Here is a 14,809-nt window from a genome sequence, read left to right on the forward strand (position 1 = left end):
TGGATAATGAAGCATACCAGGGAATCCCAGAGGAACATCTGCATGTGCTTTATAGACTACAGTCAGGCCTCTGTATTCACAGATCCTTTATCCATGGATTCACCTATCCATGGCTTCCTTTTCCAATTGGGAACCATTGTGTTTCTCCGTATTCAGTTCTGACGGCAGGCTATTCTCCTGAGGTTACCCATCAGGACTATCAGGTGTGCTGGCACTCCCATTCCTCTCCCCCTGCAGTGGTTAAATGCCTGTGCTGCAGCCACTCACTCACAAACCATAAGGTTGTGAGTTCAATACCAGCGAAATGGCTCAAGCTCGACTCAGGCTTGCATCCTTCCTAGATCGCTAAAATGAGTACCCAGATTGTTGGGGGCAATTAGTTTACAATTTGTAAACCGCTTAGGGAGTGCTTAGATGCACTGATAAGGGGTATTGAAATGTACTTGCTATTGCTATGTGTGTAGGTGTCTAGATGAAGATGTATGTGTGTGTAGGTAGGAGTGTGTTTGTAGGAGCATATATGTAGGTGTGTGGGGGTGTAGGTGCATATGTGTAGAGGGGTATGTGTAAGCAGGTGCATACATGTAGGTATGTGTGTGCATGTAGGTAAGTATATGTAGCTGTGTATATGTAGCTGTGTGTGTGTGTGTGCATAAGTGTGTGGCTGTAGATGTAGGCAGCTGTGTGTGTGCAAGTGTGGGTGTAGGTGCACATATGCAGGTGTGTGTATGTAGGCTTGTATATGCAGGGGTGTGTCTGTGTGTGTAGGTGTGTGTGGGTGTTAGTGCATATGTGTAGGTAGGTGTAGATGAGTCTCTGTAGGTGTATGTGCAGATAGGTACATGTGCGTAGGTGTGCGAGTGTGTATAGGTGGATATAGGTGTGTGGGTGTAGAGGTGTTTGTATGTAGGTGTGCCTGGGTGTAAGTGTGTATGTATAGGTAGGTGTGTGTGTGTTGGTGCGTATATGTAGGAGTATGTGTGTAGGTAGGTGGCTGGGTGTAGATGTGTATATGTGTCTGTGTATATATGTAGGTTAGTGGGTGCAGGTGTGTATGTGTAGGTAGGTGTGTGTGTGTCTAGGTGCATATATGTAGGAACATGTGAGTATAGGTAGGTGTGGGTGTAGGTGTATATGTGTAGCCAGGTGTCTGGGTGTAAATGCATATATGTGTGTGGGTGTGTATACAGGGGTGTAGGTGCAGGTATGTGTAGGTAGGTGTCTCTGTGTGTGGATGACTGTATGTAGGGGTATGTGTGTAGACAGGTGTGCAAGTGTGTCTAGGCGGGTATGAGAGTGTGTGTAGAAGAGTTTATGTGTAGGTGTGTGAGTGTGTGTAGGTAGGTGTGGCAGTATGTGTTTGTGTGTAGGTAGGTGTCTGGGTGTAAATGCATACATGTAAGTGTGAGGGCGTGTATGCAAGTGTGTGGGTGCAGGTGTGTAGTGTAGTAGGTGTCTGGGTGTAAATGTACAGGTAGGTGTGTTTCCATGTGTGGCTGCAGCAGGTGAATGTGTGTAGGAGTGTGCCTGTGTGTGGGCAGGTGTGCTTGTGTCCCTGCAGGTGTGTGGTGAGGAGGAGGAGGAGGAGGCCTTTCACCCCCTTCTCCTGCCACCCTTGCCTTACTCCCCCTCTACTCTGAGGCCTGCCTCCCTCCCTCAGCTGGTGGCAGTTGCCTCTGAGCCCCTCTCCCTCCCTCCCCCTCAATCCCATTTAAACCTCCAACTATCATTGTGGTGGGGGGAGGAGGAGGAGGAGGAGGGGGGGGCGAATGGAATGGAGAGAGAGAGCGGGCGCGCGCGCGCGCGCGCGCGAAGGAGGCAGTGAGGGCGCGCGCGCGCCCCTTCGGCTGGGCCTCAGCGCGCATGCTCCGGGCTCGGCCTCGCTCGGCTCCGCTCGGCTATTTCCGCCTCTTTGTTGTACTAACTCCCGACAGGAATAATTCCAGCGCCCCCCTCTTTTCCTCCTCCTCCTCCTCCTCCTCCTTTCCTCTTCACCTCCTCCTGGATCCCTTCTGGAACAACCCCTTCACCTTCTTTTCTAGTGGAGCCTGAAGGGGACTAGGCTCCCCCCCAAAAATAACCAGCACCAACCCCAACACCCTCGTGGCTGGCGCCTTCCTCGTTGCTGCTGCTGCTGCTTCCTCCTCCTCCTCTTCCTCCTCCTTCCCAGCCAGGTCAGTGTCTTCTTCTTCTTCCTTCCTTCCTTCCTTTCCTCCCTTCCTCCTTCCCTTCCTTCCATTCAGACCCACCACAGAGGGCCCCACTGTGGGCCAAGAGGGGGCTGGCCCTGGTGGAAGAGGAAGGAGGAGGTGGTGAGGAGGAGCCCTTTTCCATGACTTGGTGGCACTGTGAGTGTGGGTCTGTGTGGGTTGTGGGGGGTCTGTGGGGAGAGGGGAGTGTATGTGTGTGTGTGTGTGTGTGGGGCTATCTATGGGGAAGGGGCTCAGGTGGATGTGTGGCAGGGTGGGACCCCCTCCTCTCCTCTCCTCCCCTTCCCCACCCCACACATCTTGGGTGGCATTTGCAATTGTTTTTTTTTGGGGGGGGAGGTTGGTTTGAAGGGGGTGTATGGGGTGGACTTGTGGGGGTCTCTCTTTCTCTCTCTCTCTCTCTCTAACTTTCTGTGACTGCTGCAAGGGAGCAGTCTTCTCCAGGTAAAAAGGGGTGGTCTCCTCCCCCCTTTGAGGTCAGGAGACTTCCCCCCTTTAAATGTTAAGATTTCCCTCCCCCCTTCCTTTAGATGTTAAGACTTTCTCCCCCACTTCAGATGGGAAGACTTTTCACCCTTCATGTGCAGAGATGGGAAAATCCCCCCCCCCTTGAGATGTTGAGACCATTCCCCCTTCAAATGGGAAGACCTTTGCCTCCTTTCAGTTGTTGAGACTTTGCCAATTGAGATGGGAAGACTTTTGCCCCCCTTTAGATGTTAAGATTCCCCTTCTTCAAATAGGAAGACTTCTCTCCTTCCTTCAGAGGTGAAGACATTCTCCCCTTTAGATGGGAAGACTTTTGCCCCCATTCAGAGACTCCCCCCCTTCAAATGTGAAGACTTTATTCCCTTCAGTGGTAAAGACCTTAAGATGGGAAGACTCCCCCCCCCTTTTAATATGTGTAGACTTTTGCCCCCTTTAGATGTTCAGTTTTCCCCCCTCTATAAATGTGAAGACTTCCCCCTTCTTTAGATGTTAAGATTTTCTCCCCTTTAGATGGGAGGACTTGCCCCCTTTAAATGGGAAGATTCTCCCTTTAGATGTTGAGATTTCCCCCCTTCAAATGGGAAGACTGTTCTTCCCTTCAGACTTTCCCCCTTAAGGTTGGAAGACTTTTCACCCTTCATGTCTAGAAGCTTCCCCCCCTTTATATGTGGAGACTTTTGCCCCCCCTTTCAGCCCCACTTGAGATGGGAAGACTTTCCTCCTTCAGATGTGAAGACTTTGACACCTTTAGATGGGAAGAATGTCCAATCCTTAAATGTGTAGACTTTCCCCCTTTCAGATGGGAAGACTTCCCCCTCCAGTTGTGGAGACTTTTGCCCCCTTTCAGATGTTGAGACTTACCTCCCCTTCCAGATGTGAAGACTTTCCCCCTTCAGATGGGAGGATTCCCCTTTTTAGATGTTGAGACTTTCCCCCCTTCAAATGGGAAGACTTTCCCCCTTAAGATAGGAAGACTTTCCACCCTTCATATGTGGTGACTTTTGCCCCCTTTAGATGGGAACACTTTCAGAAGTTGACACTTTGACCCCTTGAGATGAGAAGACTTTCCCCCTATAGATGGGAAGGCTTTTCCCCCTTTAGAGGTAAAAAACTGACCTCTTTAGCCCTCCCCCCTTTAGACTTACCCCTTTAGAGATGAAGACTTTCCCTCCTTCAGATGTTAAGAGTTTGACCCCTTTAGATATGAAGACTCCCCCCCCCCATTCTGATGGGAAGACCCCCCACCTTCAGATGAGAAGACAACCCTCTCTTCAAATGGGAAGAATCCCCCCCATTCAGATGGCAAGACTTTCCCCACATGTATACCCCCCACTCATGGTATAGCCCCTTCTCCCAAATATTACCTTTTGATTTCTCCCACCCCTTCCCTTTTCCAGTCCTTCTTCCCCCTAGTAAATCTCTTCCCCTCCTCCCCCTCAAGAATTTAGGATGCCTCTCTCTTCCAGAAGCCCTATTTCTCCCTCCTCCTCATACTCTGGAAAAGACTCCTACCTTGCATTTAAAAAACCCTATAATTTCATGCTGTCTCGCCCCACCTCCTCACCCCCAAGTTATGAGAAAGGGTGAGTTTTTGCAGGGGTGAGTGACTAAGGGGTTGTTCACCTCCTTGGTGTGGCTGTGCCCATTGCCTGGACGGTTTAGTTTGTGAGCCTGGCAGTTGGGTTTCTATACGTCAAGGGAAGAAAAAAAACATGTGTGCTTCATTGGGAGGAGTGGGGGAGTCCTGCCAGGCCATACATAAGTGAATGTTGTTGCATAATTGTGAGTCTTTTTGCAGAAGTCCTGGCTCAGTAGTGGCAGTAACTAGCTTGCAGCTTTGCCTATGTTGAAGCCATGGGGGTTTAAAAGTGTTCATGGCCTCAGGTGTCTATGCGAGTGAACTTGTTTCTGTGGAAGTAATGTTGTGAGTTGTGTAGTTCAGGAGTTTATAATTCTCAGAATGGCTGTTGGATTGACCATGAAAGAAAGCTCATTTCTAACAGTTAGCTCAATGCTCTCCTATAGTGGGCTTATTTTTTAACATTTCTTTTGCCTGTGGTAGTGAAAGAGAGAGAGGGAGGCATGAGAGAAGGTGATACAACCCATAGGTGAGAAGAACTATCAATACCTAATGAACTTTGCTTCAGAAGTGGTTTTGCTTTTTCCAAGATGAGTGTTTTGTAAAAAAAGTAAAGTTAGTGTGGTGCCAACATGGTTTAAATGAGAGTAGCATGTTGCGAACTGGAAAACTTCTAGCATCTAGTTATGGGACGTAATTGCTGGAGAAACACACTTTTCAATGCATTCTTGAAATGCAAAAATCACTTTATGTTGGCATTTAAATTTTTGTATTGTTGTGATAAATACACATGTTTTTATGGCTAATTACAAGAACACGCTGAACTTCATACGCTCCAGATAAATGCAGTTCCAAATCCTCTTATAAGCATTGATATTTAAGCTCCAAAATATTTTTTTATATTTTATAAGAGTACTGTTGCATGAAAAAGTTCACTTTGTTAAGAAGCTACAAAGAATAAGATCTGTTTTTAAATATTTTCCTTTTTGTGTAGGTGGCAAGCTTTATGATGCTGCTTCTCCTTGAGATCTGTGTTTTTAAGTCAATACATCAAAATTAAACATACATATTGACTTGTGTATTGACTTAAATACAGATTTCAGTGATAAGCAGCAATATGAAGCTTGGCATCCTAAGAAAAGGAACACTTTTATAAATAAATCTTACCCTTAGTAGTGTCATGACAAGCTTCTCTTAGTAGCTTCAATTCTGGCTTTCCTGATTTGCAAGTTTTATGTTGTTTCTAACTTGTAATGAGCTCCTTGGCTAAGAGATTTGCCATACAATAGAACTTAACAATAGATATTGTTTTTGTTACTCATAGGCTAATATTACCATTAGAATAATAATGTTACTCTACTTGCACACACTAATTGCCACTTCCCACAGAAAAAGCGAATAGGTTGTAAATTTGGCATATGTTTGTCATTACCCCATAATCTCAGAGGTGACTAAGTATACAGGTGTGGAGAACACAGATACACGCTACAGAAACATGTGTTTGTTTCTTTTAGGTGTTGTGAAGTGGTCTTTGACATAATTTCTTACACTCTTGTAATGTGGTCTTAAGTGCAGTTTGCTAGAAAGTGTCAGATACAGCCTTGCAACTGGATTTGTCACATCTGTATTGCAGTGATGTAAGAAATGGCCCAGCTGAGGATTTTTCAAAGTTTTTACTCTGTCTACTGGCTCTTCTATACATTTCAAAGGACTCTGGGCCATATTTAAACATGGCTCAGGGCACTAAGGGCTCGAACAAACAGGCCAAAATAAAGCTGCTTCGGATCACTTTGGAGGTATGCTGTTTAAATAAAGTATGCGTCTTAAGAGGCCAGAAGCTGCACCAAAGTCACACTCCAGTCCTAAGGACTGTAGCACAGCTTTGGTGCAGCTTCTGGCCTCTTAAGATGCATGTGTCATTTAAACAGCATACCTCCAAAGTGACCCAAAGCAGCTTTATTTTGGCCTGTCTGTTCAGGCCCTAAATTACCTCATGTGAAGCACTGGTCAGGTTGTCCTGCTGGGCTCCATCACACACAGTGAGAATACTCCTTGGGACACTTCGATAGATTGGTGCCTGCCAGGGGAAGATTGGCAGTTGTCATTGAGCTGTCTTTCGAACAAGTCGATCCATCCTAAGTCCTCTTGTGATTGAGGAGCTTCTGATAAGACTGTAGAAAACCAAGACTCCTGATCTAGATGTGTATGTACTGTACTAATAATCCAGTTGGGCTCCCTGTCTGATAAAAGAGATGGCCTTTGAAGTTCTTTTCTGACTAGATTTAACCAAGGAGCTCAAAAAGTCAAACTTCATTGCTTAGGTCTCAGTACTGTAGTGTGAAAATGCCTTTGACACAGCATTGCAAGTCTTTCGCTAACTTCATTTTCAGGTACCCTTTGTGTGCTTGGAGATGAATGCAATATGCTTTGAAAGAAGGCTGAACACTACCATATATTCTACAAGGAAGTCCTACTTGGGCACTGTGACTAGGTCATAGGAAGGTTTTTTAATAAATAAATAAATTATATCCTTAGTTTGCAAAACTAAATTATAAGTTTTAAGCACATGCATACTTTAAAATCTGATTGGCATGCTGTTTCTCATTGTTGCATAGGTGTTTGAGTGCTGTGTAGCTTGGGTCAGTGCAGAGAGTAGCAGCCATAGAGACATCCATCATTGGTGAAGGGAGTGAGGCAGTTTGGTTCTGTAATGCTTTATGCCAGCTGAGTTCCCATTACAGTCAGTCCCAGTTCAGGTACTTGGTCCTTTTCAGATATAGGGGCCTGTGTGGTAGTCAATTGGTGGGCATTGTGCTGCATAACTGAGGTTTTCCTAATGTTGAAAACCATCCCATCTCTACCACAGTTTAGTTCTGTCTGAATTTTGTCTGAGAAAGGCATTTATAGGCAGGCACTAGGGAATCTCTTGGAGCAAATTGTACATATATTGCCCATGTTATGTTGCCCTTCTGGCACAGTCTCTTGGGGTGGCCAGTACAAATGGCCCAATACCACACCTCAATTGAAGTATTGCCCAGCGTAGCTATCCTTGTCCCAAATAATGGAGCTGTTTGCTTGCTTCTTTGTTTATAGGATTGGAATTCAGGGGCATCCTTTTTTTAATGAAGCAGTCTTGTTCAGTATGAGAATACTGTGATGTTGAATCAAAAAGGGGTTTAGCTTGAATACAAATATTAAAGTGCTGTTTTGCTTTCAGGAAATAATTAACCCCATTTATTGCCCGCTTTATCCCTAAAATTCAGAATGAGCAACACTCCAGTAATTGCATATTTAAAATTACACTGTAATAGTATACATTATATAATTACGTTGTTTCTCAGGTGCTCACAATACAAATAGTGTGTATGTGTGTGCAAATAAACAGATAAAATTAAGATAAAACCCTTACCAGCTCTGCTGTTAATAACACCCTTTTCCCATTTTACTCTTAAGTATCTCATTTTTACCTCCTTCCAACAGATAATCTTATCACTGCCTTGCCGAACAATCCCATCTTGAAAAACTTTTGTGGATTTCTGTCACTTCAGGCTGCTGGTAATAGTGGGAAGTGATGCTTGAATGCTCCCTGATGAATAAGAGTTGACCTACACAGTATGTGGAATGAAGTGGTAGAACTGTGGTTGATGTCATTTCAGGCTTCAGGTGGGAAGACCATATCTTTGGTTCCTTATGTAGAGAGATAGTGTAGCACCTTTGAGACTAACTAAAAGGAAGACGCTGGCAGCATGAGCTTCTGTAGACTAAAGTCTACTTCCTCAGATGCATAACTGATTCTTGTGTTTAAAGTTAAGGCAAACTTTGTAACACATTTGCATGAGTTGTGAGGAAATGTATAATTATATTTGGAGTTTTTGTGAAGTTTTTCTAAAAATGAGCGCTTAATATGTGAAGCATTCCAAATAAAAGAAAATGCATTGATATACATTTCAGCTTCCTCTGGTCATTCCCCTTGAGAATACTTTATATCAAGTTCTTGGCCACTTCTGAATGTATTATAATTCGATGTAAATGAAGCTTTGGTTTTAAAATGCTGTAATTGTAAATGCAAAATGATTGTCTGTCACTCAGCAAAGTACAATTGTTGTCATCGTCCCAGAATATCCAGATATTAAAGTTCAGTTTAATTTAAAACAAAACAAAACACGAAGTACCATAAATTTAACATACATGTCTAAATATGAGGCAGCATAAAACTAATATACATGCATAGAATCAAGTCTGCAGTCCTGCCTGTTCCCTAGACTGTTAGACCAAAGGCAAAAGGATCCTGAAATAAGCATGCTGCATATGCATTAAGAAATTCAATAGTATAGTTCCATCCAGTACTTTGGTCTTGGGTTGGGGCAGTCATGCAAAAATCTTGGCTGCTGTGAAGCTGATCTCATTGTATATATGGTTGTATATATACATGTGTATACATACATTCACACATAGAGTCATAGAATTATAAAGTTGGAAGAGACAACAAGGACCATCCAGTTCAACCCCATTCTGCCATGCAGGAAGACACAATCAAAGCATTCTTGACAGCTGGCCATCCAGCCTCTGTTTATACACCTCCAAAGGAGACTCCTCCACACTCTGAGGTATTTTCCAATGTTGAACAACTCTTACCATCATCAGGAAGGTTTCCCTAAAGTTTAGGTGGAATGTCTTCTCCTGTAGTTTATATCCATTGCTCTGGGCCCTATTCTGTAGAACTGCAGGAAACAAGCTTGCTTCATCCTCAGTATGACATTCTTCAAATATTTAAAAATGGATATTATGTCACCTTTTAATAATAATAATAATAATAATAATAATAATAATAATAATAATAAATTGTTATTTGTATCCTGCCTCTCCTGTTTGAGGATTAAGGCGGGTAACAGCAAAGAAAATTTCAAATACAAAGTCACAAAAAATAAAATAAAAATAAATAAGGAAACAGTCCCTGAAAACCCCCACCCTTCTACCCTCCCTCCCATCAATACAAAATAATAACAATAAAAACATTTAACTGGAATAACATCAGTTAAAACAGCTGGGCAGGAGGAGACAGCAATATGGCAATAATGGGCAATAATGAGGGGGGCCCTAATTAACATGGGTGGTTGATTCTGTTTTAGGAAAGGTTAGTCTCCTCCTCCCCAGGTTAAACATACCCAGCTCCCTAAACTGCTCTTTATGGCACATGGTTTCCAAACCTTTCACCATTTTGGTTGCCCTTCTCTGAACACACTTCAGCGTATCAATAGATCCCTTGAATTGTGGTGCCCAGAACTGTACACAGTATTTCAGATGAGGTCTGACCAAAGCAGAATAGAGTGGCACTATTACTTCCCTCGATCTAGATGCTATACTCCTATGTAGTCTTAGGGTCATATTGGCTTTTTAAAGATTAACTGTTGACTCATGTTTAGCTTGTGGTCTACTATGATTCCTAGATCCCTTTTGCATGTACTGTTGTCAAGTCAGGTTACACCCATGCTATGATTTGTGCATTTCATTTCAAGTGTAGTACAGTACCTTGCATTTCTCCCTGTTGAAATTCAGTTTGTTAATTCTGGCCCAGCTCTAATCTGTTAAGGTCATTTTGAAGTCTGATCCTTCCTCACGGGTATTGGCTACCCCTCCCAATTTAATGTCACCTGCAGATTTGATAAGTATGTCCCTGATTCCATCATCCAAGTCATTGATAAAGATGTTGAATAGCAATGGGCCCAGAAAAGCTAGTGGCACCCCGCAATTCACTTCTCTCCAGAATTATCTGTGAAGAAGCACAGAGTGAAGTATGCTCATGCTGCATCCTGTGCCCTGGAAATGTCGGATTGCCCTGATTATAGAGACCTTGAATCTCTTGGCACGTCTGTGTATTGACAGCTTTTACAGCAATATACCCAAAGTCAAGAGCAAAGTACCTATATGAGGTGGTGCCACTTCTGTGCTCTAGTCCCTGTCCCTGGTATCTTGGGGTAGTTTTGTTTAATAATCTGGTGAGCTAGCAGAAGTATAGGCCCCAACCTCGGCTCTTTTTATTTTTATTAATGTATATATTCATAATTAGGCCTAAATATCCTAAAGATACTAGATCTTGTCTGATCCTCGAAGCTAAGCAGGGTCACCTCTGGTTATTAATTGGATGGCAGATCGGCAATGAATAGCAGGTGGTATAGACTGTCTTTCAAAGGGAAGAACTGACAAAACCACATGCAAATTCCTTCAAAAGAAAACCCAATAAAATTCACAAGATCACCATAAGTTGACAGAGGACTTGAAGGTGTGCATGCGCGCACGCACACACACACACTCACACATGAATTAAATGGATTTTTGTATAGATTGTCCTAAGAAAAACCTGTATAGGTTTTCCTGTCCGATAGTGCCATAAATCCCAGTGGTCTGTTCCAGCCTTTCTACAAATGGGATCACATTGAGTTTGGGGGATTGAAAAACATAACATCAGCTGTGAATACTGAGTACACTATGTATGTTTTAACTTTAAAAAGACACTTAAAATTCCATAATGATGTGTGTTGGTTTGTAAACTTGAGATCAGCAGCTAGCATTTTTTTACTAGATACCGATGGGCTCAGAGATTAAAAAAAAGGAAAACTAGCCACTGTTCTAGTGAGCTTCAGATTAAGTCTTGCTGTTGCTCTGTCTCCGTTTTTTTCTCAAAAAGATATTGTGATCAAACTAATTCTTAGCGAAAGCTATAGAATTTACCAAAGGTGAAACCATTAGAGCAATTACTTTGGTGTGCATTAAATGTCCCTCCAGATGTTGCAAAACCACAACTCCCAGCATAGCCAGTGGTGATGAATGCTGAGAATCACTTTTCAACAACATCTGGAGGGCCCCATGATTCCCATTTTTGAATGAAATGCATGTGAAAATATCAGACTTTTGCACCATGTTGGAAGATAGAACTTTCATGCTGAGTGGCTCACATTGCTGTACTTAAAAGCTGCGAAGTTCAGATGCATGTAAATTCTCAATCTTTTAGGTATTGCTAATACTTGAATGAAGTTCAGTTTGCTGATGTTGGATAAAATAAAAATTGGAGGCACTTGTATTAGTGTGCACATTTGAGCCAGCAATGGGAGTTGCGAGTAAAAGGATTGTGAAGTGGAAACTGTTGCCACAACTAGTCTTCAAGTAGGTAGACGTATGCTGGAGTCCTAGAATAGCTATCTGGTTAAGGAGATGCAACTAAATAATGTCTCCTGGCCTGACGCCTGCCTGAAGACCATCAACTGGTGCAAGGAGGACAACGTTTCCATCCCTTTCCTACCAGTGAGTGACAAGGACTTGTGACAGAAGTCCTGCTTCTCATGGTTGCAGCCTCACTCACTAATGTTAAAGGGTGGAAATATTCTCCTCTTTGTGCCCTGATTGCTAGCTGAATGGACTTCTTTTGTCCCATCTGTTGCTAGCTTCTTAAGGTGGACTTGCACAGCATTTACATAGGTTCACAGTAAGACTATGTAGTCATAGTGAATATAGATCAGTTACAGATCCATAGGTCTAGTTTACGAATCTGTAACGGCAATACTGAATGCCAGCCATAGTCTGCTGACATGTACTGCGTGTACATAATAATATCCAGAGGTGGAAAGGATTCATAGTAAGCCATCCTAAGCTACTGATTCCAAGTCAATGCTTTATAACACAATGCTTGTGGTTGTTTACTGAAAGACTCAATTCTGTATTAATCTTCTTCCCGTTCTTGAAAAGAGCTGCCTTCCTCTGTGTGACAGAAAAGCATAGCCACCTTCATGCTGATCTATGCATTCTCAGTTATCCTCTTCCAGGGCATCCCCTTTAGAAAAGTAGCAGCTGATATGGTTTCACTTGTAAAATTACATACCTGTACTAAAAAAATGCAAAAAAAGGTTGTTTTTCTTTTGGAACCACTTTTAACATCCCAGCCTTGCAAATAACCACACCTGGGATCAGGAACATTCCTTGTGGGTGAGTAGATTGTCAAATCTGCATATGCAGAGGTTCATACCAACAGGTGGCTTGGTAACTAAACAGAACATCCTATGTGTCTTCAGGGCTGCACTTGATAGCAGTGATACTTAATTCAGAACTGAAGCAAACTACTCTTTTATCCTTGAAAAAAATGCATGAGTGCCACATAATTAGGCATTTCATTTCTCAAGATAAGATTGCTGAAGGTAGAGGTGTATGAATATTTTAAGTGCATTATTCAGTTTGAGCCATTCTTTACAAGCATGAATGGTATTTTTTTAAAAAAAATAACCATTAATTTAACATATGCAAGTGGTTTTCTAAAGTAAACGTCCTATAGATTGTAATGTGCATTTTTAGACAGTTTATCTACATGCAAGTGACAACTTTGTGAATTTTTCTTATGTATCTATTAATTGCCACCATCTTTTCAAACTGTACAAGCTCTAATTGTGCAAACAAAGCACTTTTTGGGGTTACAAGTGGGATACAATGGGATACAAGTGAGCACATCATTAAAATATAGCCCATATGAACTTCATATCTGGCAAGCAGTCGGCTGTTTTTGAGCTCCATTATGGTGTGAGTATTACTGTTTGAAGTGATACTGGTTGATGATGTGCCCTTATGCTCCACCAGATATGGATGGCATTGTCTTTGGAACTGTGTAACCTTGGTTTTTGGATTTCTTAATTCTAACCTTGGGAAATGTGGTTGTCCTCCATAGAGAGCTTGGTTCAGTTCTTGCTGAACTATGACAGATAGGAATGAGCATGTTTCACTCATTAGCTGATATTGTAAGCATCCAAATTATCCGAGTTTTCATCATCAGCTGTTAAAGGAAACAGTATGACTAACCTGAATATGCAGTGCTTCCAGTGAGCATGTCTGAGAGCAAATGGTGATGTGTAATTATGTGGCTTTAACTTAGATCTGACAGATGTAGGGAACTGGTCTGTGTTGTGCATGAGCCATGGAAATGGTATCTGTGTAATACATGTGTAGGCCTAGTGTGAGATAAATTGCATTGCTCTTGGGATATTGATAATTCTCCTGAACAAAGCAGGAATACCCTTAGTGTACTTCTCTTGCAGAAAAATTACTGGTGGTGGTGTTTGTTCTCTGTGGCCATGGCCAGTAAAGCTTTGCAAGACTTTCATTTTTTTGGTAGATGCAAACCTGGCTGTTGAAATCGCAGTCTTTACTGAAATTCAATGTCTTTCTGTGCACATTGAAAGCTGAACTGTATATAGCTTTAAACCTATGCATTGTATCATTAAACACACAAATCAAAACTCCAAATTAGAAAGAGTTTTGTTTGAAATGTTAGGTATAAATTGCTTAAGTAGATAATTAATTTGTTTTAAGAAGATAGTGAATTGATTTTATGTGGATTGTATGTGTAATTTTAGAAAGCAGAAACTCATAGTGTGTTGTTCTGAAATATTTGATGCTTGAAGATCACAGCTTCTCTCCAAGCAGCTTACAAGGAGTTTGTAAACTATTTTATGTGCCTTTGCATTGTAAATTTAGTTCACTAAAATTTGTATACCATTCTTTTGGGCCACCAGTGTTCCATAATATCTGATTATAAATTCTAGGAAAAGCTTCCATTTAAATATTCTTTGATTTCTGCCTTATCTATTTAATATACAGATTGAGTCTCCCTTAACAAAAATGCTTGGGACCAAAAGTGTTTTAGATTTTTTTTCCAGATTGTGGAATATTTGCACGTACATAATGAGATATCTTGGAGATGGGACCCAAGTCTAAACATTAAATTCACTTATGTTTTGTTTACACTTTAGACATACCCTGAAGGTAATTTAGTACACAATATTATTAATAATTTTGTGCATGAAACAAAGTTTGTGTACATTGAACCATCAGAAAGCAAAGGTGTCACTATCTCAGCCACCTATGTAAATAATGGTGGTTTTAGGAGTATTTCAGATTTTGGAATTCCAGATAAGGGAGACTCAACCTGTATGCAATTCTTGCTTAGTTTTTGGACAGAGAATGAATAAGAGGTTTTGCACTAGCTACCCTCTTACCTGGCTGGTCTCTGAGATCATAACTGAACATCCATGGAGTTTGCCGTTGTTGTTTGTGCCTTCAAATTGTTCCCAACCTATGGTGATCCTAAGGCAACCCTGTCATGGGGGAGACCTAGGCCCAAAGTCTGCTCTCTGTCAAAAAAGCTGAAAAATGGTCTGGTGAAGATATGATTTGAAGATAAGAAGTGGGAGGTATGAAAAACTCTTAACTCTTCCCTTATCTGCTTTCCTCTGACAAGTGCTATATAAACTGAATGATAGCCAGGTGAGAGGCAGCTGCAGGTGAAAAATTGTGGATATTGGAATAAGAGTCAGCGTGATGTAGTAGATCGGGTGTTGAATTCAAACCCCCATTTGGCCTTGGGCAAGTCACACACTTGGCTTCAGAGAAAGGCAAAGGCCCCTCTGAACATACCTTGCCAAGAAAACACTGTGATAGGCTTGCCTTATGGTTGTCATAAGTCAGAAATGACTTGAAGGCGTGCAACAAGAACAAC

General features: G+C 42.0%; 1 protein-coding gene across 5 annotated transcripts in view; it reads left to right on the top strand.

Annotated features, from left to right (window-relative positions):
• Positions 1 to 1,905: 1,905 nt before the first annotated feature.
• PCGF3 (polycomb group ring finger 3) overlaps positions 1,906 to 14,809 on the top strand; it is an 81,768-nt gene continuing 68,864 nt past the window's right edge. For 3 of the 5 annotated variants that reach the window (XM_089488709.1, XM_089488711.1, XM_089488712.1), the window contains exon 1: positions 1,908 to 2,174. The gene's annotated coding sequence lies outside the window, so the exon portion shown is untranslated. Of the gene's footprint in view, positions 2,175 to 14,809 lie in introns of all 5 variants that reach the window. The other 2 variants (XR_016272650.1, XM_089488714.1) reach the window with 1 other exon arrangement.

This window comes from Sceloporus occidentalis, unplaced genomic scaffold (genome assembly GCF_023333645.1).
Source record: "Sceloporus occidentalis isolate IW3139 unplaced genomic scaffold, rSceOcc1.0.p SCAF_1, whole genome shotgun sequence".
In the NCBI taxonomy this organism is placed as follows: domain Eukaryota; kingdom Metazoa; phylum Chordata; class Lepidosauria; order Squamata; family Phrynosomatidae; genus Sceloporus; species Sceloporus occidentalis.